Here is a 26231-nt window from a genome sequence, read left to right as displayed (position 1 = left end):
TCACTTACCCCATCACTGAATTGTTCCCACAACCCATGGACTCACGTTCAAGGATGTGTCATGTTCTCGATATTTTTTTCCCATTTTTTAATATTTGCACAGTTTGTTGTCTTTTTCACGTTGGTTGTTTGTCTTGTTGGATGAAATCTTTTATGGACTGTATTTTGTTTCTCATATAACTGTGAAGGTCTGCAAGGAAATGAATCTCAAGGTTGTAAAGCAAAAGAGAGGGCATACAAGGAAGCCAGAGCTAGTGGGAAGATAGAGGATTGGGAAGCTTTTAAACACTTGCAGAAGAAAACTAAGGAAGTCATTAGGAAGGAAAAGATGAATTATGAAAGGAAGCTGGTGACTAATATCAGAGAAGATACTAAAAGCTTCTTAAAGTATATAAAGGGTAAAAGAGAGTCAAGGGTAGATTTAGGACCAATATAAAATGATGCTAGAGATATTGTAATGAGAGCTGAAGAGGTGGCAGAGGAACTGAATGCGTATTTTGCATCAGTCTTCATAGTGGAAGGCGTCTGCAGTATATTGGAGATTCAAGAGTGTTGGGGAAGTGAAGTTTGAGCAGTGAAAATTACGACGGAGAAGGTGCTCAGGAAGCTTAATGGTCTGAGGGTGGATAAATCTCCTAGACCTGATGTAATGCACCCTCGGGTTCTGAAGGAAGTAGGTGGAGAGATTGTAGAGGCATTAACAATGATCTTTCAAGAACTGATAGATTCTGGCATTGTACCAGATGACTGGAAAATTGCAAGTGATACTCCGCTATTTAAGAAGGGTGGGAGGCGGCAGAAAGGAAACTATGGACTTGTTAGCCTGACATCAGTGATTGGGAAGTTGTTGGAATGGATTGTTAGGGATGAGATTACAGAGTACCTGGAGGCACATGACAAGATAGGCCAAACCCAGCATGGTTTCCTGAGAGGAAATCTTTGTGTCTTTTTTTTTTCTGGAAGAGAAAGAATGAGGGTAGAGGTGTGGGAAATGGATGAAAGGTGGTTAAAAGCTTTGTTAACAATGTCAGAGGGTAAGCTATGATTCAAGAAGCAGGAAGGTATTTTTGGGGCTCATTTGCAGTGCTGGGAACTCCACAAATTTGCTCCAATACAAGGGTCACTGTTGGCAGAGATAGACCATTCATCAGCTACATTGTGTCCACAAAAAGAAGAAAAAAATTCAATTGATCCAGTCACCACCTCAATGGTCTGTTCTCAGTCATCAGCTAAATAACAGAAGGTATCACTAACTGTGATGATGGTAGCACTATTGTACTGCTCCCTCATTGAAGTTTAGTTTGGCTTTCTCCAGGACCAGCTGGCATGTATTAAGTGTGGATGACAAGGTGAGCTGGTGGTGACATCAGGCAGCAAATGACTAAATGTGGGATCAAGGAGCACTGGAAAAATTGAAATCCAAGATAATTTTTGGCGAAAGATCTTTCTAGACCGGATCATGTCCAGCACAATTGAATTGTTGAAATCTAAGCATCTCATTTCTAGGGCATCCTTGCAGGAATTGGTCTGTTAAAGAACATTCTTTCATTTTAAGGTCATAAGTAGGGTCACTTGTTCATATTTTCTCAGTGCTTCGATCCATTCAGAACCTCCAGATACTGAATCAGGCTGAAATCATGAGCAAGATATCGAAGACATTCTAGTGTGAGCTGATAACTGGCATATAACATTCACATACACAAATGCTTGGGTATTGATGGCCTCCAAGAGAAAATCTCACCGATTCTCACTGACAGTTAATGGCATTACTATTCCTCACCTAGTGTGTCTTTGTTATCAGATACCGGACTGCTGCAGAGGCCTTTTACAAAATATGCTATTGAACACTTGTATATTCATCTGAAATCCAAAGAGAGAGTACAATCTGAAAAAATGTATATTTTGTGTCTTTGTGGAGGATTATTTCAAAGCTGTGCAGTTGTTTTGTCAAATACACATCCCTGGAGGACCAAGAGATTGTCTTCAACAGATGTTATGTTATTATTAGTGGGTTAGCTCAGATTCTAAAGGCAGTGTAGATGTTTCTACAATATGAATTTCTCAAAAGCAATTCAAATAACCCATTCCAGTTGAAGAAAGAGGATACAATTGTGGAGGGAAATGAGCAATTGGCATTTGAGGCTGAGACACTTCACCAGGACACCTCACTTTGACCTTCTTCTGCTCCCATGTATTATGGTCGTATTTCCCACCTATCTTGTGTCTGTGTACAATAAAGACCACTGCACATCTGACGTAATTGACGTGTATAAATGAGAGAATTTGGCATTGGTACAACCTTGAATATCTGGAAAAACTGAGTTTCACAAATTGTACTGAATAGTTCTTTGTCTGTTTATTTGTTAGGCCTTTTACCAGGTGAATTACAACAATATTTTTTTCTGTTGCAGCCTTCTCTCAGTGCTGCCAGCCATGTTGTGCTCTATAAAGCAGTTTCCATAAGATGTGTGATGATGTTGGTGGCTGATGGTTTTGGGGCTGTCCTTTAAGATGTTGGAGCTGTCTGAGTGATTTCCAGCCCCAATGTTGGCTGTTAGACAACATTAGCATGCAACAAAGAAGTCAGCCACTATTCCTTTCACATATGAAGTGTCTCATACCAGATGGGACTGCTAACGCTGTCCACATTCAGATCAATATTCTGTTTCTTTTTTGTAGACTTCTTTATCAGAATTATCCACTCTGTTTCCTCTGGTGACTTTTGTCAACAAATTACAAAATATTGGACAATGTTAAATAGATAAGCTAGATCTGAAATTTGATACCCAGCTTTGCAGTTGACCTTGCAGAAAACAGAGATGGCAGTAATGAGTTGGGAAGGATAGGAGTGATGGTCTGGAAAGAATTATAACTATTATTGAATTCTTGGCTCGATTGTCATTGCCATTTAGTTATTTCAACTGGAAAGTATATGTCGGTGCTCTGGATTATAACAGCTGCATCCCTTGAATCCATCTCTTGGTCAAATAACCTACTGTGAAATTACCATCACTTGGGTATTGTATCAAGAAATGTGAAATAAGTGAATGCTGGTGACACTTCATTGCCTAGATCAGTGGTTCCCAACCTTTTCTATGCCCCACACCCCTAGGAAATGTTTGATTAATGTTCACACCCCCTACAAAAGTAATATCACATTTGAAGATGAAGAAGTCTAATTTCTAATTTTTGAACCACAAATTGAACCACATACAATACTGCGGGTGAACAAATTGAACTTAAAAAAAATAAGCTTTTAATTCAGTGCATAAAATGCAGATATAAACTGAGCAATTAGATTCTAATTTATTCAGAAAAAATTGTAAACAGTAAAATCAATCCCAATTGTGAACATAAAATTCAATGACTTCTTTGCTCCTGCTTCTCATTCATGATTCTGTCAAAACGTGGACCTTTCTTGCTGACTGCGATCCGCAGGTCTGCCTGTGGATTCAGGCGATTCCTAGATTTTGTCTTGATTGACAAAAGAGAACTGAATCCAGATTCACACAAGTATGTTGTTGCAAATGGAGTGAGGACGCGGAGTGCTTTTCCACCAAGTCTTGGGAACATATCCAGTGCTGCACACCAAAACTCCTCCAAAGTCTTGCTTTCAAATTGCATTTCAAGAGCGCGATTTGTCCACAAATCAATAAGATCTTCCTTCAGCTCTTCATCATCTGACATTTTCTCCAAATTGTAGGAATATGGATTCATGATCCATTCTTCTGAAATCTTCAGGTCTCCAGCAGCAAAATATCCATCAAACCATTCTGACAGCATTTCCAAATGAGCCACAATTTCTTCACGCACAGAAGGAGTTATGGATCCAGCATCATCAACCATCTCTTCGAGTGAAGGAAAATTTGAGAGACTGCCTCTTTCCATCCTTCAACGCCAAAGGCGTAACTTTTCTTTGAAGGCATTCAAATTTTCATAAGCCTTCAATATGTTTATCCCTTTTCCTTGAAAAGAAACACTCAGGTCATTCATACGAGTGAAAATGTCAGCTAAGTAAGCCAGCATTTGGGCGAATTCCTGTGATTCCATTGCCCCAACCAGATCACATTCACGCTCCTCCAGAAAAGCTTTGATTTCTTCCCGCAGTTCAAAGAAGTGGGTTAATGCTTGGCCTCGTGACAACCAACGGACAAAGTGTGGAAAAGCAAAACTGAATGCTCACTTCAGATCCTCACAAAATGATTTGAAGATGCGATGGTCCAAAGCACGCTCCCTGATCCAGTTGATGATCTTCACACAAGTATCAATGACTTTCTTCAAATTTGGAGGCAATGTTTTTGATGCCAAAGCATGCCGATGAAGAAAACAATGGTAACTTGCAAGTCTGGAATCTCCTTTTTCATTGATGCAGAAAAGCCAGATTTATTTACAAGCATTGCAGGTGCCCATCAATGCACACAGAACCAATGAGTTTGATATCTAAATCATGTTTGGCAAAGATGTCTTTCACCAGCTGCATCACATCCTTTGCAGTTGTGTTTGTTTTCAGATCTTTACAAAACAGGAAATCTTCCTTCACAGCACCATCATTGACATACCTCACTAATGTGATGAGTTGACTGCAACTGGAGATATTGGTTGACTCATCCAACTGAATAGAGATTTTAAGAGGACTAGCTCTGACATCTGAGATGATTTGGTCCAAAATATCTTCACTCAAATCACTGATTCGGTTGAGAATGACATTATTTGATAGGGGCACCTGTTCAAAATTTTTTCTTGCTTCTTTGCCCAGGATAATTGTTGCTATTTCCAGTGCACATGGCTTGATGAGATCTTCCGCAATTGTATGGGGCTTCTTGGATTTGGCCACTTTATATGCCACTTGGTATGAAGCAAGAAGTAATGGTTTTTCAAAAGAAACAAAACCTAATTTTGGAAGAGTTTCTTGTGAATCAAAATGAGCTCTTTTGATTTTCAATGACCCAACATCATGTCCTTCAACATCAGCTCCGCCATGCTTGTTCTTGAAGTGCTCTTGAAGCTTGGATGGCTTCAGATTTGAGTTGGAAAACACAACGCTACAAAGAACGCACTGGGGTTTTTGCAAGCATCATTTCCTGTTGTGCAAGTGAAACCAAAGCACACATAGTCATCATTCCATTTCCTCCTTTTTGACATGATGAAGGGTTAATGAAGGGAAAAATATGAACTACTATGAGAAAAACTATCTGACTAAGTCAGGGATGACCGCTTTATTCAACCAGACATGCCTATAGCAAAGTATCACGAGAAATATGCTTTTGAATATTATATTACGATATTATCTGCGGTTAAGCCAAGATAAATCATCAGGTGGAAATGCTATGGGGACGCGACGTGAATTATTAGGCTACTCTCTTTGAATTTGCACACCTATTTCCGATGATTACTGGCGATATGAACTCCCATCACACGATTCAAAATCCTCGGTGCTAACCATGATACCACCTCAACTAACACAATTCAAAATTATCAACGATTCAAGAAAAAAACTTTTTAAGAGAAAAAAACCTTTGAAATTCAAAAACTTCTTTAATGCATTGAGACAAATACGAATGAATGACTTCAACTGCTTTTTATCAAAATGTGGCTTTTTAAAATTTTATAATTGAATAATTTACCTACTGTCTGTGGGTTTGGTTTTAACGCAAAGTCGTTACTTGATGGTTGATTCGGGATATATAAAAATTTTGGCATTATGAGATGATTTTTAACTCTGAGATGTAACCTTCTAGCTAACAATGATGAGACTCCTCGACTCTGAGGTGTAACTTCCCAGGTAACACTAATGAGAATCCTTAATGCTGACTCAGGCAGCGGGAGACTGGAGTGAGTTTACATTTCTCTCGACTTCGGCAGCGGGAGACTGGAGTGTGCTTGGGACAGATGTTACTACCACTTCTCAAGGCACACTGGCAGCTGGCTGAGTGATGACTCGTGACTCGTCACTCAAGGACACAAGCCACTCTTTGTCGCACCCCCTGAAATTCCATCTCACACCCCCTGGGGGTGCGGGCACCCCAGGTTGGGAACCCCTGGTCTAGATGTTTCATTCTACTTTGTAGCTATTTTTTCTTTGTGCCATACTGTGACTTACCATTAATAATTTACATCATGTAGAAAGCAAGCACATATTGTGGTATATTTCCCATTTTGAAATTTATAAATTTAGATGTTTGGCACATCAAGATTCAAGTTTCAAGATTAATTTTATCAAAGAATATATCACTTATGCAAACTTGAGACTTGCTTGCTCATAGATAGCCACGAAGCAAGAGACCCGAGAGAACTCAAGACCAACACTTGATGTGCGAGAGAAAGAAACAAAAAGTACCGATCATGCACACAATTGAAGTGAACAACAGTATTCCGAGCCAAAATTGAGTCCCCAGATCCAAAGCACGGAGCAGCCCAGAGTAGGCCCAGAGCCTCACTTATCAGTTTATCATACTAGCGGGTATAGAGCACAGCAGCCGTGGCAGTCTTCATAAACTCAACACCATCACGGAGAACGAGCATAATTGGGTCTCGCCCTTACTGACACCCTGTCTTTTCAGTCTATTAGGGCTGGTGTTTAAATGGACCAAACAACAGAACAGCGAGAGACCCTGGTGCCCTGAAGAAAAGCGTGAAGGTTGCAGAGAGTGAGTGAAATCGGCTCTCACCTCTGATCTGGACTAGCATTTAAATTGTCCATAAATTAGCTTAGATTATTTATTTGCTGTTTGTATCCTGAAATGTGGATTAGCTGAGAGAATCTTCATTTCAAGCAGTGAGTCAATTCCATTACAATTTTTTTTCACGCCTGCTAGTTTGAACAAATGATCTGTTAAGTCTTTGATCACTTTTAAACAAAATAAAATGTATATCTTTCCACCTGAAATCCTCTTATGCCATTGGAATGATGTTAATGTTCTTCAGCTTCCCCTGCTTCTCAAGAGTTCTTGCCTTCACCTTCCCACTATGTATTTTTACATGAATGACCAAGAACATGCTAATTCTCTAGGATGTGAGGAAATGTGATCAAAACAATTGTTGGATTAAGGTCCAGATTGTTTAATTGCATTTTCCCTTGTAATTTTAGTTTTCTTTTCACTTGCTTATGTGTTTGCATAATCACTTTTTGGTATATTGTGTTTGGTCTATACTTATGTAGTTTCTTTGCAAAGCTGAAGTGTGACTTGGTCAGTACTGGTTCACAAGTTTCTTATCTAAACTGTTTCAGACTGGTTTGAAAGCATATACCCAAGTTCCTTTATTACTTCTTTACTTGCCTTTCTTGCTGGTACAGGGTGATCCTGACTGATTTGTACTGTGATGAACATCTAACAAAGCACTGTAACCAAAAGATTTTCACCTCGTTCTTGACTGTTAGAGAACCTTCTTGACAACATCTTCTCCAGATGTAACCACCACGTCTTCAATCATTATATTTGATATATATCTCCAGTTACTCTTAGGAATAATTATCAAGATTAAGCATTTGGGACTCCAAATTATATTACCTAGTTCCATACTCCCTCCTGAGTGCTGACCGAAACCAACTATTTCTGGCGTTCCAAACTTCATTGAACTCCACCACTGATGCTCCCAAGCCCAGCTGTGAAGGGAGGAGGGTTGGGCATGGGGCTAGCAACCCCATTCTGTGAAACCCAGTTGTACCAAAAGAACAAATGAAACACTAAAAACCTAATCTCTGGGAGAGGAAGGATCTTTGAAGATGGGCTGGCTACACCTGGGGACATCTTGAAAGACTGTCTCAGTAGAGGTGATGGGCTTAACTGAGTAAGTAAGAACTTCATAGATCAAAATGTGGTCTGATGGGAGTGTAGTAGTTGATATCACCCAGAGCCCAGACATCCACTTTCCAGAAAAAAAAATAAATAAATAGACCATAAGACCATTGGCTATGGGAGCAGAATTAGGCCATTCAGCCCATCAAGTCTGCTCTGCCATTTCATCATGGCTGACCCATTTCCCCTCTCAGCCTCATTCTTCTGCTTTCTCCCTGTAATCTTTCACACCCTGACGAATCAAGAACCTATCAATCTCTGCCATTAATACACCCAATAACTTGATCTCCACAGATGCCTGTAGCAACAAATTCCACAGATACACAACCTTCTTTCTTATTGCCGTTTCTATTGTTATAATAGTAATTTTCTTGCTAAAATAGGCAAATCTTGTCAGTAAATACACCAGTTTTATGAACTATTTATCTGGGATTCTTAATCTTATAAAATATGTGATTTTATTTTTAAATATAAAATTATATCATTGAATTTCCACATGAATCCTATCTGTGTTGTAGAGTGGCCGAATGAAATGGCTTTTATGTGCAATAAAATATATTGATACATATCTATGCGAGAGAGAGACTTTTCTATGACTCTATATGACGATAAGTATCTGAAAATATCAAAGGGAGCACTAAAGGTTTTTCAGATATATAAAGAGTAAAAGAAAGGTGAGAGTGGATATTGGACTGCTGGAAGATAATGGTGGAGAAGTAGTCATAGGGGATGAAGAAATGGGGGACAAACTGAATAAGCATTTTGCTTCAGTTTTCACTGTGAAAGACGCTAGCAGTGTGCCAGAAATTTGAGAGTGTCAGGAGTCAGAAGTGAGTGTAGTTGTTCTTACTAATGAGGAGGTGCTTGGGAAGCTGAAAGGTCTGAAGGTCGATAAGTCACTTGGATAAGATGGACTGCACCCCAGGGTTCTGAAAAAGGTCACTAAAGAGATTATGGAGGCATTAGTAATGATCTTTCAAGAATCATTAGATGCTGGAATGGTTCCAAGGACTGAAAAATTGTAAATAAAACTCCTCTCTTTAAAAATGGATGGAGGCAAAAGGAAGGAAATTATTAATCAGTTAGCATGACTTCAGTGGTTGGGAAGATGTTGGAGTTCATTATTAAGGATGAGGCACATGATTAAGTAGGACAAAGTCAGCAAGGTTTCCTTATGGAGAAACTTTGCCTGACAAATCTATTGGAATTCTTTGAGGAAATGACAAATAGGCTAGACAAAGAAGAGTCAGTGGATGTTGTTTACTTGGATTTCCAGAAGGCCTTTGATAAGGTGCCCCACGTGTATGCTCAACAAGGTAAGAACCCATGGGATTAATACTAACATGGATAGAAGATTAGCTGACTAGCAGGAAGCAAAGAGTCAGAACAAAGGGGGCCTATTCTGATTGGCTGCCGGTGACAAGTGGTGTTCCGCAGGGCTCAGTATTGGGACTGCTTCATTTCTTGTTATATGTCAACCATTTGGATAACAGAATTGATGGCTTTGTGGCCGAGTTTTCAGATTATACAAAGATAGATGGATGAGCAGGTAGTGTTGAGGAAGTAGGGAGTCTGTAGGAGGGCTTGGACAGATAGGGAGAATGGGCAAAGAAGTGTTAGATGAAATATAGTGTAGTGAAGTGTATAGTCATGAACTTTGTTAGAGGAAATAAAGATGTACACTATATTCTAAATGGGGAGAAAATTCAAAAATCACAAGAGTGGTTCTGGGAATCAGATGATAGGGGAACTACTTGGCCTTTGTTGTAGCGAGAACTAGGCCTCAAACCATGATGTCTGATGTGTATGTGGCCGTTTACACAACAATATCATTAATAAAAACACTGAAGACTGGAGCGACGTTAACAGGGTTCTTTACTAACTAAAACTGAACACATATACAGATCAATACGTGCCCAATAGTGCATGCTCAATAACGTGTTACTACGACATAAAATAGCCCCATATTATACATTGGGCTATATGGTACACTCATCCCCTTTTATTTAAAAAGTGTATCAACTTTTTTATGCTAAACAAATACTGTATGTGTACCCTTAATATACAAACGCCCACCCACTGTTTAATTAGTAACTTAATAATATGAAATTATAACAAAGTAATGTAATAATAATAATTATTATTATAACTGAAGTCTTTTGGGAGGGGAGGTCTTCTCTGCCCCTCGGAGTAACGTCTGTCAATAAACTTGTTTGTTTTAATATAGATTTCCATATAAAAGTCATGAAAAGTTGACCTCTGAGCATAAGGAATTTCCATGGTCTGCTTCAGAGATGACTTGCCACCAACAAAAGAAATGGTTGGTGATCTGCTGTCTCTGCTAGTTATTCAAGAGTCAGGGCAATCCAATGACTCACAGAAAGATCAGCACTTTACCAGTAATCTTTCACCATTTGGTGCAGCATTTGATCAGAATCCTGTTGCTCGTTCCATTGTTCTTAAGCTGCTGTAAATAGTTCTTAAGTAGTTTTGCTGATATTAAGGATTACCTGCAGTGCTGTCTGTCTGGCTCAAGAGGGAGAATTCCTTCAGATGCACATTCAGCACAAGTGTGAAAATACACTAGAAACCTTAGCTTGTTGCCAGAATTTGCCTCTGTTTTGATGCTGTTTCCCAACTTCTTTGTGAAAAACAAGACACTTTAGCTGAGGATTCAAAATATATATGTGCAAAAGAAACTTTCCCACAAAGGATTAAGTGTATGAATCTCAATGGAGGAAAACATTGGTTCAAGATTTACCTTGTGCGAAAGCTGTTCTGTTTGAATGGAATTGATTTTGTCCTCTGTTAAGTTTACCTTCTTCCCCAGCAACCTGGTTTTAATTTATTTCTTCACCCTCAGTAATTTCTCCCTGAGGCTGGTTGCTATATTGTGGGCGGCGACCATAGCGACGACGAACAAAGTGAAGTGGGTAACGCTGTCTTCTGTAAGGAGGGCGATGTTGCTGATTTTGATAATCTTGGTTTTCTCCATCTGTTGCTGTCCCTGCTCCATCTCCTTTCTCTCCACCTTCAATGTTCTGTTGGTAATTACGTGGTGGACCTCGGTGGCAGGGGTTGCAGCGATGATAACAATTTCTGTCCGTGACACATTGGCTTCCTTGGACTGGAACTCCTCCGGGACCAGTTACGTTTGCTGCTTCTGCACCCTTTCAACCTTCCACTACGTTGAACTCCACAGTTTCACTGTCTCCAACACTGTGGAGGTATTTCTGTGGGTTATTCTTTTTTATAGCAGTCTGATGTACAAACACGTCTTCCTTTGTATCATTCCTGTTGATGAATCCATATCCATTTCATATGTTCAACCACTTTACTGTTCCAAGAGCCTTTGTTGCGATGACTTTCTTCTCTCCGGAGGATTTGGGTTTGTCTGGCTGTTGCTGCTGCTGCTGTCGGATTGCTGCTCCGTCTCGGCCTCGCTCAGAGTGTTGACAGGCTGCGTGAGGTGGTTGCGGCTCAGGCCGGTCTGAGGTGGGGTCTCCTGCACTCTCTCTGCTTCTTTTTTCTCTCTAATATAATTCCTTTCCATTTCTTCTGTCCCCAGTTGCAGAAAAAGCTCTGCATTTTGTATTCCTTGCTTGTATTGTGATCTAGTTTCTTCATCCTTTTCTGATACTCCTGCGAAGTGCCTCCCTGTAACTGCTGTCACTGTCTTTTGAGAGATGTCAATTCCTCCTGGTACATCTGCTTTTTACTTCCAGATAGTCTTCATCATCCTGCTTATTGGCAATATCTGTCTCCCTGTTGATGCTGTCTAGCTCCTCCTTGTCATTGTAATAGTCGACAATGGGTGAGAGGAGAGCTGTGGACATCTTCTCCACTGAGCTGCCCTCCTTTGCTGACACAACTAGTGCCTTGATGGTGTGCCAATCCAACTGGATTTTCCTGAGCCATTCACATCCTAGCAACGATGGTCCTACATTTTTCAGTACATGGAGGTTCAGCTGCTGTGTTTTGTCTCCGTGGGTCACTGTCACTTTAATTTTACCTTTGGGATGCACTTTCTGTCCTGTGCAGTCATTTGTAGTCGTGTACAGAGATCGCTGTTAAAGCTGAGCCTGTGTCTAACTCCATTTTCAGTCTCACGCCTGCCACTTGTGGAGTGATCCATATTACTCTTCGATCATCTGTGTCTTTCACGCTGTGAAGTTGCAGACAAGACAATTCACTTTTGTCTGAGTCGTTTTCATCAGAACTGCTTTCTGTCATTTTGTGTACATTGTTGTATTTTCCTTTTTGGGGTTTCTTGTTTCCCTGCATTTTGTCCTTTTCCTGCTGTGTACTAGCTTTGCATACTCTGCCAGTGAGGCCCTGTTTGCCACAGTTTCTGCATTCCTTGTCTTTAAACCAACAAACATCAGGATCATGCGACCTGTTCCCACTGTGATAACATTTCTTTTCTTCATTTCTGTTCAGTGACATTTTATTCGTAGCATATTTCAGAGATTTTCGTTGTATCTGTGAAGCACTTCATGTGGCTACTTCTAATGATATTGAGATGTTCAGCACTTTCTCGAATATAAGGTCTTTTTCACACAGGAGCTTCTTCTGTGTGGTTTCACAGTGCATGCCACACACTGACCTATCCCTCAATACCAGCTCCGTATGCCGTACGCCGTACACCTTCTTAACCACAGAGTCAACCTGCGCAGCTGCTTTGAGCGTCCTATGGATTCAGACCTGAAGATCCCTCTGATCCTCTACACTGCCAAGAGTCTTACCATTAATACTATATTCTGTCATCATATTTGACCTACCAAAATGAACCACTTTACACTTTTCTGGGTTGAACTCCATCTGCCACATTTCAGCCCAGTTTTGCATCCTATCAATGTCCTGCTGTAACCTCTGACAGCCCTCCACACTATCCACAACACCTCCAACCTTTACGTCATCAGCAACTTACTATCCCATCCCTCCACTTCCTCATCCAGGTCATTTATAAAAATCACGAAGAGTAAGGGTCCCAGAACAGATTCCTGAGACACTCCACTGGTGACCAACCTCCATGCAGAATATGACCCATCTACAACCACTCTTTGCCTTCTGTGGACAAGCCAGTTCTGGTTCCACAAAGCAATGTCCCCATGGATCCCATGCCTCCTTACTTTCTCAATAAGCCTTGCATGGGGTACCTTATCAAATGCCTTGCTGAAATCCATATACACTACATTTACTGCTCTTCCTTCATCAATGTGTTTAGTCACATCCTTAAAAAACTCAATCAGGCTCGTAAGGCACGACCTGCCCTTGACAAAGCCATTCTGACTATTCCTAATCATATTATGCCTCTCCAAATGTTCATAAGTCCTGCCTCTCAGGATCTTTTCTATCAACTTACCAACCATTGAAGTAAGACTCACTGGTCTATAATTTCCTGGGCTATCTCTACTCCCTTTCTTGAATAAAGGAACAACATCTGCAACCCTCCAGTCCTCTGGAACCTCCCCCTTCCCCATTGATGATGCAAAGATCATCGACAGAGGCTCAGCAATCTCCTCCCTTGCCTCCCACAGTACCCTGGGGTACATCTCATCTAGTCCCGGCGACTTATCCAACTTGATGCTTTCCAAAAGCTCCAGCACATCCTCTTTCTTAATATCTACTTATTCAAGCTTTTCAGTCTGCTGCAAGTCATCACTACAATCACTAAGATCCTTTTCCATAGTGAATACTGAAGTAAGGTATTCATTAAGTACCTCTGCTATTTCCTCCGGTTCCATACACACTTTCCCACTGTCACACTTGATAGGTCCTATTCTTTCACGTCGTATCCTCTTGCTCTTCACATACTTGTAGAATGCCTTGGGTTTTCCTTAACCCTGCCCTCCAAGGCCTTCTCATGGCCCCTTCTGGCTCTCCTAATTTCCTTCTTAAGCTCCTTCCTGTTAACCTTATAATCTTCTAGATCTCTAACATTACCTAGCTCTCTGAACCTTTTGTAAGCTTTTCTTGGTTAGTTAGGACATCACAGGTCACAGGGAGAAGGCAGCAGAATGGGGTTGAATGGAAGAATAAATCAGCCATGCTGGAACAGCAGAACAGATTTGATGGGCCAATTGGCCTAATTCTGCACCTATGTCTTATGGTCTAATTGGGCTGTTCTTGTAGGAGCATAATGCCCAATTTCCCATGAAACTTATTTATCTCCCGTCATTGCAGTGGAGGCAAATGAACTCCAGAAGTTCTATAGAAGTTATAGAGAAAAATGTATTGTCTACTGTCCCTGTACCTCATTCCTAACTGTGCAATTTCCTCCATCACCACACCTGCTCAGAGGTTCATGTTTCCATTTTTCTGATTTGAATGATTAGTTTCTCTCTGTCTTTCTCTATCTCTCTGTCTTAATATCTCTGTCTCTTTCTTCTCTATCACTCTTTCTATTTCTCTTAATATACCGTAGATTCCGGACTACAGAGCGCACCTGATTAAAAGCCGCTGGCTCTAATTTTAGAAATAAAATCAATTTTTTAATTGTAAAGGCCACACCGGATTTTAGGCCGCACCGGATTTTCGGCCGCAGGTGTCCCACGTTGTAATATGAGATATTTACACAGAAAGATATTACACGTGAGGATTTTTTAACTTTTAATTAAATCCATATGGTAACAAAAACAAATACATATTGCAAATGCTTTTTTTCGAACCGTGCCCGTAACGCGGCTACTTTTAAATATACGTTGCGTATACTTCTTTACTGAACAACATTCCAATATCTCCTAACGACTGGTAAAAAATATATATACTGCAGCCTACCAGGAAAAGTTATTGATCGCCTTTAACTTAAAAGCAGCGTTTTCGCTCCGCCGTCCCGTTTATCGCAAACGGCATTTTTCCCACAAGACACCGCGAAACCGGATGTGACGTCATAGCATCCCGCGATGTAGTACAGAAAACAAATATAGTTAAAACTCTTCTAACTTTAACTAGAAAATGAATTACTAAGCGAAAATATTATAAACTAAATAACTGCCATAAGGCAGCACAATGCTTCGAGTGTTTTCCATGTTGATGAGGGTGAGTACAAATGACTGATTTACAATAATTTAATTGTGAAAGTGCGTTTGATTTATCGTACAATTTCATTGGACCTCTGTGAACTACTCATCAATTTTATTGGTCTACTGTTACGAGGCAAAATGTTTACGAGGCGGCATGAAAAAAATCATGTATTAGCCGCTCCGTATTAAAGGCCGCAAAGTTCAAAGCTGTTCAAAATGTGGGAAAAAAGTAGCGGCTTAAAATCCGGAATCTACGGTATATATATCTCTAGCTGTCTCTGTCTCTCTTTAATAGAACTTAAAAACTTTGAGAATACTTTTGACTACATGTTCTCTATTGTTATAATTTGTTTTGGTGTACCATGCTGTTGTGTGATGTGCCCTGTAGTCGTTTAAGATGTTTTTCCATCTTAAAGCTGGAGTATTTGCTCTGTTTAAGTAATGTTTGAGTGGTCTTGTATATATGTTGGTTAATTAAGCATTTTTGTTTGTTTAAATAAATTCATTACAGGTTATATGTATAAATATGTGAATTGCGTATGTCTGTGTTTCACTTAAAGTAAACTCGAAGTTAGACCCACGTTTCAGACTCCCGTCTCTTCCTTTGAATTAGTTTAATGTTTTGAAGTGGGAAAACATAGCAGTATTGGTGTAATGGAGACTGTTGTCATTGAATGAGTGGGGAAGTGAAGTTACGTGTGCTGAGAAATATTAATTAATTGCAAAATCCATTGTGCTAAATAGGCATGGAGAGAAATATTTATATGTTGATTGATTAGCAAACATTTGCGTAATCAGTAAAAAAATATTGAATACGGGTTAAGTATAATGTTTGCATAGCTTGTGTTGCAAAATAAGAATTTGACATGATAATTGTGATGTTGATGGATTGAGGTCTAACATTGCAGTCTAATTAGAGCAATTTTATGGTGCATGAAATCCACTGTGTGTTTCAAATTCCTGGATGTCAAACGAGTAAAAACAGAAGCAAAAAGGAAACGTCCTAGACCTTAGCATGTCAATACTCCCACCCCAAAGTAACTCAATTTCAAATGACACATATGATGTAGTGTGCAGCCCCGAGCTCCATCTTCTCAGCATGAGTGGCCACACAGTTCTCCCGGACTGCCCAACACCAGACTTCACTGTTAGCCTCTCCACAGAGTGGTGTGGTGATCAAGTTCCTGGCGCCACTGTGCTGTCAATAATCTAGTTCTTTTTATTATGATGTCTTTTAGTAATGTTTCAATTAATGATCTTGTTCTTAAGAAGGTATCTTGAGCTGAAAAAAAGCTATAGTGTAGAGTTAGGTCAAAGCTCATTATATTTAACTAGATCTCATCTTTATTTGCCCTCGATTAGTATTGACTTTGTAGGATTCTCTCTCTAAGATAAACCACAGGTTTTCCATAGTTGCCAATACAGTGACCTATTACCTACTTGGGGCAGCACGGTGACCCTGTGACCGGGTTTGATTCTTGCCGCTGCCTGTAAGGAGTATGTACTTTCTCCTCGTGACTGCGTGGCTTTCCTTTGCGTGCCGCGGTTTCCTCCCACAGTCCAAAGATGAAAACAAACAAGAGGAGATCTGTGGATGCTGGAAGTCTGAGCAACACACTCAAAACACTGGGGGGTCTCAGCAGGCCAGGCAGCATCTAGGAAAAGAGTACAGTCGACATTTCAGGCTGTAACCCTTCGGCAGGACTGCAGAAAAGAAGAGCTGAGGAGTAGATTTGAAAGGTGGGGGGAGGGAGAGAGAAACACCAGGTGACAGGTGAAACCTGGAGGGGGAGGGATGAAGTAAAGAGCTGGGAAGTTGATTGGTGAAAGAGACAGAAGGCCATGGAAGAAAGAAAAGTAAGGGGGTGGGTGAGAGCACCAGGTGGAGGCAATGGGCGAGCAAGGAGATAAGGTGAGAGAGGGATAAGGGAATGGGAAATGATGAAGGGGGGGTACAGGGCATTACTGGAAGTTTGAGAAATTGATGTTCATGCCATCAGGTTGGAGGCTACCCAAAATATAAGGTGTTATTCCTTGAACCTAAGTGTAGCCTCATCAGTGGAGGTGGCTGTGGATGGACGTATCAGAATGGGAATGGGAAATGGAATTAAAATCTATGGTCACTGGGAGATCCCACTTTTTCTGGTGAATGGAGCGTAGATGCTCAGCAAAGCGATCTCCCAGTCTATGTTAGGTCTCACCAATATACAGGATGCCACACGGGAGCACTGAACACAGTAAATGACCACAGTAGTCTCACAGGTGAAGTGTCGCCTCGCCTGGAAGGACTGTTTAGGGCCCTGGATGGTAGTGAGGGAGGAGGTGTAGCACTTGTTCCGCTTGCAAGGATGAGTGACAGGAGGGAGGTCAGTGGGGAGGGACGAATGGACAAGGGAGTTGTGTAGAGAGGGATCCCTTTGGAAAGGTAGAAACTGGGGGAAAGGGAAAGATGTGCTGGTCTAAAGATGTATTGATTGGTAGGTTAATTGGTCTTTGTAAGATTAAATCAGGGGATTGCTAGGTGGTGTGGCTTGAAGGGCCAGAAGGGCCTGTTCTGCACTGTATCTCAAATAAATAAATAAGCAAAAAAGCTGAGGAATTTTCAAGATTGTTGATGATTATTATTAACACCAAGCCAAAAACGACAAAGCCTGACTACCAGGCTTCCATATATTATTTATTGGCTGTGGCCAATGTTACAATGGAAGCGAGCTAAGGAAGGGAGAATTAGCAATCTTGGCATCTTCATTCTTGGTAATTATTGTCAATGGGAGCAAAACACTGATGAAGGCTGTAAATTATTTGATATAATTAACGTAGCTCACAACTATTCAGATAAATACTAAGAATGAACCTGTCATCTCTTGATATATTCTGCTTGATCTATTTTTGGCTCTTCAGTACTCCATCCCCTGAAGCCTTTGACCCGACCAGATTCTCTCTATCTGAGTCTATTCCGTTGTCTTCTCTACAGGGAACCCATCACCTTCTCTCCTCCATCATCCGAGCCCTACCTCACTTCCTCCACTAATTCCACTAGAGCAGAGGTAACAAAGAAAACCCTTGTTTATCGGTATGATGTCTATCCAACTGTGCACAGAATTGTGTACATTGTACATGATAGAAATTATGTGTGCCCTGTATTCCTTCATCGTGACAAATTCCTCTGAAAATTACTTCCTACAGTCGGTACCCACTGTGATCTCATTCTAGCCCCAATTAAAAGTGTTATTCCCCACTCAAGCCATTTGGCCGTGGATTTGAGCTGTAAAAATTCCCTGGTAGTCAGAGCCAGACCTTGCGATAAGGGAAGCATTCAAGAAGAAATTAAAAGCACTTTGAATTTTTCGGCAACACGTTCTTCTGGATTTCCTGACCTCAAAATGGCAATTCCGCATTGAGCCAAAACCAAATTAAAATGCAAGGTTGGAGATACAAGAGACGGCAGATGCTGGAATCTGGAGCAACAATCTGTTGCAGGTACTTAGTGAGTCGAGCTCTGGGTGAGGAAAGGAGTTGTCGATGTTTAGGGTCAGATTGGAAGGTTCTTATGCAGGGTTTTGATCTGAAAGGTTGACAATTTCTTTCCCTCAGTTGCTGCTTGACCTACTGAGTTTCTCCAGCAGAATGTTTGTTGGTTAAAATGCAAGCTTTTTAGGTGCTGAATTTGTTGGTGTTGATGCTTGGAGTGAAGTATCAGTTGGTACCACCTCCCTGTCTGACGTAAGAGTATGAGAGTGGCACACCACGTTGCTCTGGAAGCTGCATCAAGGTCCCCAAACAGTCTTGAATGTCAGTCTGAGAAAGGAGTATTAACGTGTATGCAGATACAGCTGTTTGCATCGAAACATTAATTAGTTATTGTTGGTAGACAATTTTAACAAGAAGGTGCATTTGCTCCACCATCTCTAGCTAGACTCTCCTATCTCAGCTTTTAGGGAAGAGGAGGTAGGCTCTGTGAATTACGTTGTAACCCTTGGCATGCTGAATGTTATTGATCTTGCACCTGCAAGAGCACAACCCCAAACTGGAGCACAACTCCTCAGCTGCTGCAGTCCCATCTCACTTGACTAGCTATCATTGTAATCGTAGGTTGAGCAGACAGCCTGACAGTGGTGGCACTTGCTCATCTCCTACTGTCATAGTTGCTCTTGTGGGTGCTGACACCCCTAGTATTCTGTGTGGGATTAAACTGCAGGATATGGCCCACACTATGAGGCCTTCTGCCATGGTTATGATAAGATACAGGATACCTTCAGTTTGTACTGCAAAAGGAGAGGAATATGAAATAGAGGGCAAGGGGGAAGATGTGTGGAATGAAGTCATGCAGTGGTGTAAAGTGTACGTCTGTTTGGTGGAAGTTGGGCCAGATACTCAATGTAACATTGCAAACTCATTCCTGCCTCCTTAGGACAATTGAAGTCCTATTTAACAAACTAATGGAGAAGTTACAAAATCACAACTCAGCACCATCAGAAAGTTACTGATCTAGTGAGACAATTAGCTCTGAAGGGTAGTGCAAATTCTGAATTGTGCATTGCATGGTTTGTTTGCATGTGTGAACTAATGGATGAGGATATGTCATCCAAGATTTATAATTTTAAAGGTTTAATGTTTAAACATAGAAAGATAGAAAATCTACAGCACAACACAGGCCCTTCAGCCCACAAAGCTGTGCTGAATATGTCATTACCTTAGAAATTACCTACGGCTATCAATAGCCCTCTATTTTTCTGAGCTCCGTGTACCTGTCTAGGAGTCTCTCAAAAGACCCTTTCGAATCTGCCTCCACCGCTGTCGCCAGCAGCCCATTCCACTCTGCGTAAAAAAAAAAAAGAATTACCCCCTGTACCTACTTCCAAGCACCTTAAAACTGTGCCCTCTCATGCTAGCCACTTTAGCCCTGGGAAAAAGCCTCTGACTATCCACACGATCAATGCCTCTCATCATCTTATACACCTTGATCAGGTCACCTCTCATCCTCCGTCGCTCCAAGGAGAAAAGGCCAAGTTCACTCAACCTATTCTCATAAGACATGCTCCCCAATCCAGATAACATCCTTGTAAATCTCCTCTGCACCCTTTCTATGGTTTCCACATCCTTCCTGTAGTGAGGCAACCAGAAATGAGCACAGTACTCCAAGTGGGGTCTGACCAGGGTGACCTGATCCTCCACACTGCCAAGAGACTTGCCATTAATACTCTATTCTGCCATCATTTTTGACCTCCCAAAATGAACCACCTCACACTTATCTAGGTTAAACTCCATATGTAACTTCTTAGCCCAGTTTTGCATCCTATCAATGTCCCATTGTAACCTCTGACAGCCCTGCACACTATCCACAACACCTCCAACCTTTGTGTCATCAGCAGATTTACTAAACCATTCCTCCACTTCCTCATCCAGGTCATCTATAAAACTCACGAAGAGTAAGAGTCCCAGAACAGATCCCCGAGGCACTCCACTGGTCAGCGACCTCCATGCAGAATATGACCTGTCTAAAACCACTCTTTGCCTTCTGTGGGCAAGCCAGTTCTGGATCCATAAAGCAATGTCCCCTTGGATCCCATGCCTCCTTACTTTCTCAATAAGCCTTGCATGGGGTACCTTAAATAAAGGCACGCACGTGGGTGATGGCTTTAATTGGTGTATTCACATTGCAACGGGAGGGAAAGAGATCAATGTGCATGCGCAGACATCTGATCAATAGGTAGTGCTAAGGGGGATGTCATTGCTGTAAAAGAAATAGATCCACCCATTTCAGTTCCTCCTCCGTTAGATTAACAGACAATAAAACTGTATACAGTATGTACAAAACATTGAATTTCCCTTTCATAAACCCATATTCCAAGTAAGCCTGCTTTCACAATAGCAGTCCATAACAACATCACAGTTGTAAAGGTTCAGTATTCTGGGTGGCGCTCTGCTTCTTTCAGGATAGTGCCTCTGGACCTGTTGAGTGGCATCGGGTTTGATGGTGTCTTGTTTAAGACAACGCTGTCGGTTTCTGGTGTCATGTTGCTGTCAGTGACGTCATCACTGAGAGGCAAGTCTGGTGACTGTAATGTGTAATTTGTTGGATTCATTCGATTCTGGTGTGTTCTTTGGTTGACCATCCAGTATCTGATCCACATGAGGTTTCCAAGTCTGATCTCCAACATCTACTGTGTACATCAGTGGTCCAGTTCTTGTAGTTATCCTACTGGGTGTTCACTTGTCATGTGCTAGATAGATAGATAGATAGATAGATACTTTATTCATCCCCATGGGGAAATTCAACATTTTTTCCAATGTCCCATACACTGGTTGTAGCAAAACTAATTACATACAATACTTAACTCAGTAAAAATATGATATGCATCTAAATCACTCTCTCAAAAAGCATTAATAATAGCTTTTAAAAAGTTCTTAAGTAGTTTACTTAAATACATTAAATACAATCAACCCCGGCACTTTAACATATCTTACTCCTGGCGGTTGAATTGTAAAGCCTAATGGCATTGGGGAGTATTGACCTCTTCATCCTGTCTGAGGAGCATTGCATCGATAGCAACCTGTCGCTGAAACTGCTTCTCTGTCTCTGGATGGTGCTATGTAGAGGATGTTCAGGGTTTTCCATAATTGACCGTAGCCTACTCAGCGCCCTTCGCTCAGCTACCGATGTTATACTCTCCAGTACTTTGCCCACGACAGAGCCCGCCTTCCTTACCAGCTTATTAAGACGTGAGGCGTCCCTCTTCTTAATGCTGCCTCCCCAACACGCCACCACAAAGAAGAGGGCGCTCTCCACAACTGACCTATAGAACATCTTCAGCATCTCACTACAGACATTGAATGACGCCAACCTTCTAAGGAAGTACAGTCGACTCTGTGCCTTCCTGCACAAGGCATCTGTGTTGGCAGTCCAGTCTAGCTTCTCGTCTAACTGTACTCCCAGATACTTGTAGGTCTTAACCTGCTCCACACATTCTCCATTAATGATCACTGGCTCCATATGAGGCCTAGATCTCCTAAAGTCCACCACCATCTCCTTGGTCTTGGTGATATTGAGACGCAGGTAGTTTGAGTTGCACCATATCACAAAGTCCTGTATCAGTTTCCTATACTTCTCCTCCTGTCCATTCCTGACACACCCCACTATGGCCGTGTCGTCAGCGAACTTCTGCACATGGCAGGACTCCGAGTTATATTGGAAGTCTGATGTGTACAGGGTGAACAGGACCGGAGAGAGCACGGTCCCCTGCGGCGCTCCTGTGCTGCTGACCACCGTGTCAGACCTACAGTCTCCCAACCGCACATACTGAGCTCTATCTGTCAAGTAGTCCACTATCCAATCCACCATGTGAGAGTCTACTCCCATCTCCGTTAGTTTGTGCCTTAAGATCTTGGGCTGGATGGTGTTAAGCTAGGATTTGCTTTCCAAACTAGAAGCTCCTTGCTGCTTCACTTGGCAACTGGGTGAACTATTTATTCTGCATTTCCCTTTAGAGATCTGGTTTCAGGAGGTCCATCTGAGATCTCAGGTTCCTGTTCATGAATAGCATGACAGTGGTTTGATTTGTCATCGCATGAACAGAGTTCCATTACACAGAAAAAGGAAGATTTACACCTTGTGTTGTAGAGAAGTACCCTCCTTATCTGTCACTTTAATAGACTTCTTGAAGATTTGGATAAACCTTTTAGCTAACCCATTCATTGCTGGGTGGTGAGGAGCTGACTTGAAATGTCTGATGCCATTTTTCTTCAGGAACAGTCAGAATTCTTCTGACGTGTTTTGTGGTCTGTTGTTACTCACTGTTTGTTCTGGTAGGCTGTTTCTGGTGAAGCTAGTCTTCAAAGCAGAGGCAGTCTTTGCTGAGGTGGTTGACTTCATCGGTATAACCTCCAGTCACTTTGAATGAGCATCCACTGCAATCTGAAACATGGAGTCCATGAAGACCCAGCAAAGTCTATATGTACTCTTTGCCATGGTGATGACGGCCACTCCCAAAGGTGTTATAGTGCCTGTGGGGGTGCATTTTGAACTTTTTTGGCATCCCAAACAGCTTTTGGCCAAGTCTTCAATCTGTATATCTATTCCCGGCCACCACATGTAGTTCCGGGTGAAGCTTCATCTTGACAGTACCCAGATGTCCTTCATGCAGACTTTCTAACACTCTGGTACGTAGTTTAGAGGGAACCACAGCATGAGATACGCACATCAGCATTCTTTGACATACTGACAGTTAGTCTCATCTTGCTGAGAATTATGGAAACATAGGATATCATGAGCTGGCCATCCTTGGTGAATTCATAGACTTTTGACAATATTGGGTCATTCCTTGTTTCCCTTTGTATTTCGGAATTTGTTACCAGTAACTGGTCCAGCAACGTGGTGTGGAACACTGCTGCAAGGGCGCTGATAAAGACTTTTCTTCTTCAGTTGCCAACGGTGGAAGGCATGACAAGCTATCAGCATTGCTGTGTTGTCTGGTACCCCTGAACTCTATGTCATTAGAGTGGGCTCCTAGGAGAAGTGCCCAACATTGCAACCGGGTAGCAGAGATCACTGGAATTCCCTTCCTGGGATTGAAAATGGACACAAGGGACTGGTGATCTGTCACTAATGTAAACTTTTGTCGGTAGAGGTAGTGGTGTAACTCCTTTATTCCCCATACTAGACTAGGGGCCTCTCGGTCAATCTGTGTATATTTGCGTTCTGCACTTGTCAGTGATCTTGAAACAAGTGCAATCAGGTGTTCAGATCCGTCTTTCATAATGCGTGATATAACAGCGCCAGTGCCATAAGGGGATGCATTGCATGCCAGTCTGATAGGTAGAGATGGGTCATAATGGGTGATCAGGTCATTTGATGTTATTAGTCTCTTTGTTTCCTCGAATGCTTTTTCATATCTTTCGGACCATTACCACTTTGCTGCTGACTGTAACAGTGCTTTCAATGGGTGCAGCCCTGTAGCAATGTTTGGGAGAAACTGGTGGTGGTAGTTTACAAGGCCGAATTATGACCTGAGTTGTGACTTATTTTCTGGTTTGGGTGCCTGTAGCACTGCTTCAATCTTCTCTTGTGACTCCCTGTATGTAAGCCATGCTCATCAATGGCATGTCCATAGTATGAGATTTCATTCTTGAAAAACACATTTCTCTCTCTTTAAGCACAGACCATGCTCACTCAGCCAGATAAACACTTTACCAAGGTTCTGGAGGTGCTCTTCATCACTCTTGCCAGTCACAATGACGTCATCAGGGTGACATTATTTTCCTGGGATATCTTGGAGCACTTGGTCTGTTGCTCTTTGCTAGATTGCTGGAGCTGATAAGACACCAAAGACAAGATGATTATACTGGAACAGTCCCTTGTGAGTGTTGATTGTGAGGAACTTCATGCTTGACTCCTTAGGCTCCATTTGCAGACAGGCTTGTGGCAGGGCAATCTTTGAGAACATCTCCCCACTTGCCAAAGATGCAAAAGTGTCTTCTATTTGTGGCAGGGGAACTGCACAGTATGCAGGACTGGGTTGATGCTCACCTTGAAATCCCCACAAATACGAAGGCTCCGGCCTTCCCTTTCTTGATCACCAGGATAAAGGGCATGGCCCAAGCACTCAACTCAACCTTGGAGAAAATTCCAGTCGCCTCCAAGCTCTGCAGTTCAGCACCCACTTTACGATGTAATGTGTAAGGCACTGGATGCACTTTATGGAATCTTGGTGTTGCTTTTTCATCCAGTTCAATTCTGCCCTTCATGCCTTTGAGTTTACCAGTCCCTTTCTCAAACACCACCTCACTAGCATTAAGCAGCTTTGCCAGACTCTAGTTAGTGCTACCGTTTGGGCTGCCATTGCCTGTTGATGTCACACTGAGAGTTTTGATTGAGTACCAGTCTAGTTGGATTTTCCTCAACCATTCATGTCCAAAAAGTGCTGGCCCTCCACTTTTCAACACATAAAGCTCTAACTGTTGTGTTTGGCCTCCATACATCACATTTCAATTTGCTTTTGGGAGACACTTTTCCACCTATGTAAGTCTTTAGCATCACTGAAGCCTTCTCTAATAGTATCTTAGAAAAAAGTCTGTTGTAGACAGCCTCTGGAATTATAGACAAAACTAACCCTGTATCCAGCTCCATTTTCAGTTTTACACCAGAAACATCTATTGTGATCCATATTATGTTGCGATCTGCTTCAGTAACACTGCAGTTCTAGCCGTGACAGTTCACCTTTGGCAGACTCTGTGTTGTCTGATTCTGTCTTACATTTGGTAACTTTATGCATTTGGCATCTGTTAGTGTCGAGAGACCTTGGAAAGTTTCCAGGGCGCAGGCCTGGGCAGGGTTGTATGGGAGACAGGCAGTTGCCCATGCTACAAGTCTCCCCTCTCCACGACACCGATGTTGTCCAAGGGAAGGGCAAGGGCCGATACAGCTTGGCACCGGTGACGTCGCAGAGCAATGTGTGGTTAAGTGCCTTGCTCAAGTACACAACACACTGCCTTAGCTGAGGCTCGAACTAAAGACCTTCAGATCACTAGACCAATGCCTTAACCACTTGGTCAAGTGCCAATGCTAACCATATGTTGCTCTGCGACGTCACCGGTGCCAAGCTGTATCGGCCCTTGCCCTTCCCTTGGACAACATTGGTGGCGTGGAGAGGGGAGACTTGCAGCATGGGCAACTGCCGGTCTCCCATACAACCCTGCCCAGGCCTGCGCCCTGGAAACCTTCCAAGGTGCAAATCCATGGTCACTTGAGACTAATGGATGCCTATTATACATTTGCTTAGTTTTGTGTTTGAGACTTTTCATTTGGTTGTGCTTTTTGTGTGCCTTGCTCACTCTGTCTATGTAACCCTGTCTGTGACACATTCTGCAGACTTTTTCTTTGATTCAACAGTCATTTGCATCACGGGAGGATTTGCCACTCCAATAGCATCTTTGGCTTTTTGCACCATTCATAGACATTTTGTGCATTTCACATTCTAACATTCTTTTCTGTAGTTCTGCTGTAGTCTCTAATAATTTTGCAAAGGTCAATGCTCGTTCTAAGGTTAGGTCTCTTTTGGACAGTAGCCTCTTTTGAGTGCTTTGACTGTGCATGCCTCATATGAGCCTGACCCTTAATGGGTCAGAACGTCCATCTCTAAAGTCACAGTACTGGGAAAGTTTGCGCAGTTCTGCAATGCATTCAGAAATGCTTTCATCTTTTGACTGGTTCCTTTTGTAAAATCTAAATCTCTCAGCTATTGCCTACCATTCAGGGCTCAAGTGATTTTGTAAAATTGTAACAAATTCATTGAACACTTGCTGGCTTTTCAAGGGTTTCTAGGTTGTGTAAGAGACTGTACATTCTTGCACTCATTAAGCTAAGAAGCTAAGCAGCTTTCTTTTGCTCCTTCACTTTGTTCATATTACAATAC

At 41.8% G+C, this 26231-nt stretch overlaps 1 protein-coding gene and 1 pseudogene across 6 annotated transcripts in view; one reads left to right on the top strand and one right to left on the bottom strand.

Moving 5' to 3' along the window:
* Window positions 1-26231, top strand: part of inpp4b (inositol polyphosphate-4-phosphatase type II B) — an 801341-nt gene that overhangs the window by 130249 nt on the left and 644861 nt on the right. The window lies entirely within an intron of this gene.
* On the bottom strand, window positions 10546-11348 carry LOC140725856 (Y-box-binding protein 1-like; annotated as a pseudogene).

Source organism: Hemitrygon akajei, chromosome 4, assembly GCF_048418815.1.
Source record: "Hemitrygon akajei chromosome 4, sHemAka1.3, whole genome shotgun sequence".
Classification (NCBI taxonomy): domain Eukaryota; kingdom Metazoa; phylum Chordata; class Chondrichthyes; order Myliobatiformes; family Dasyatidae; genus Hemitrygon; species Hemitrygon akajei.
This window is presented reverse-complemented; position numbering and strand designations above follow the sequence as displayed.